The sequence below is a fragment of the Octopus bimaculoides genome, chromosome 13, assembly GCF_001194135.2.
Source record: "Octopus bimaculoides isolate UCB-OBI-ISO-001 chromosome 13, ASM119413v2, whole genome shotgun sequence".
Lineage (NCBI taxonomy): Eukaryota > Metazoa > Mollusca > Cephalopoda > Octopoda > Octopodidae > Octopus > Octopus bimaculoides.
Window position 1 is genome coordinate 42805931 of NC_068993.1, and position 531 is coordinate 42806461.

A 531-nucleotide genomic window follows, 5' to 3' on the forward strand; every position below is an offset into this window, starting at 1 on the left:
GATCGATAAAATAAGTACCAGTCAAGTACTGGGTCGATGTAATCGACTAACCCACTTCTCCCAAATTTTAGGTCTTCTCCCTATAGTAGAAATGATTATTATTATTATTATCATTTGTGTCTGTGAATGACTGGGAGTACATATTGTGTCCGAGCGTGCGTATGCCAATACAACTGTATATAGATAGATAGATAGATAGATAGATAGATAGATAGATAGATAGATAGATAGATAGATAGATCTGTCTTGCATATATACATATGAATTTCTTGTGTTTTTGAAATTCCCAAGCGTGTTCAGTATCCAGTCTTTTATACATTGGCATAATATATTCATATACATGTTTGCAATGTATGCATATATGTAGGCAATGATACATATATGCACACACATACACACACATATACACTCACGCAAACACAAACATTTTTTATGTATATACGCATATATGTAACTATTCATAAATACATATATGCATATATGCGTATGTGTACATATACACGTACATATATGCATATATACAGTATATAT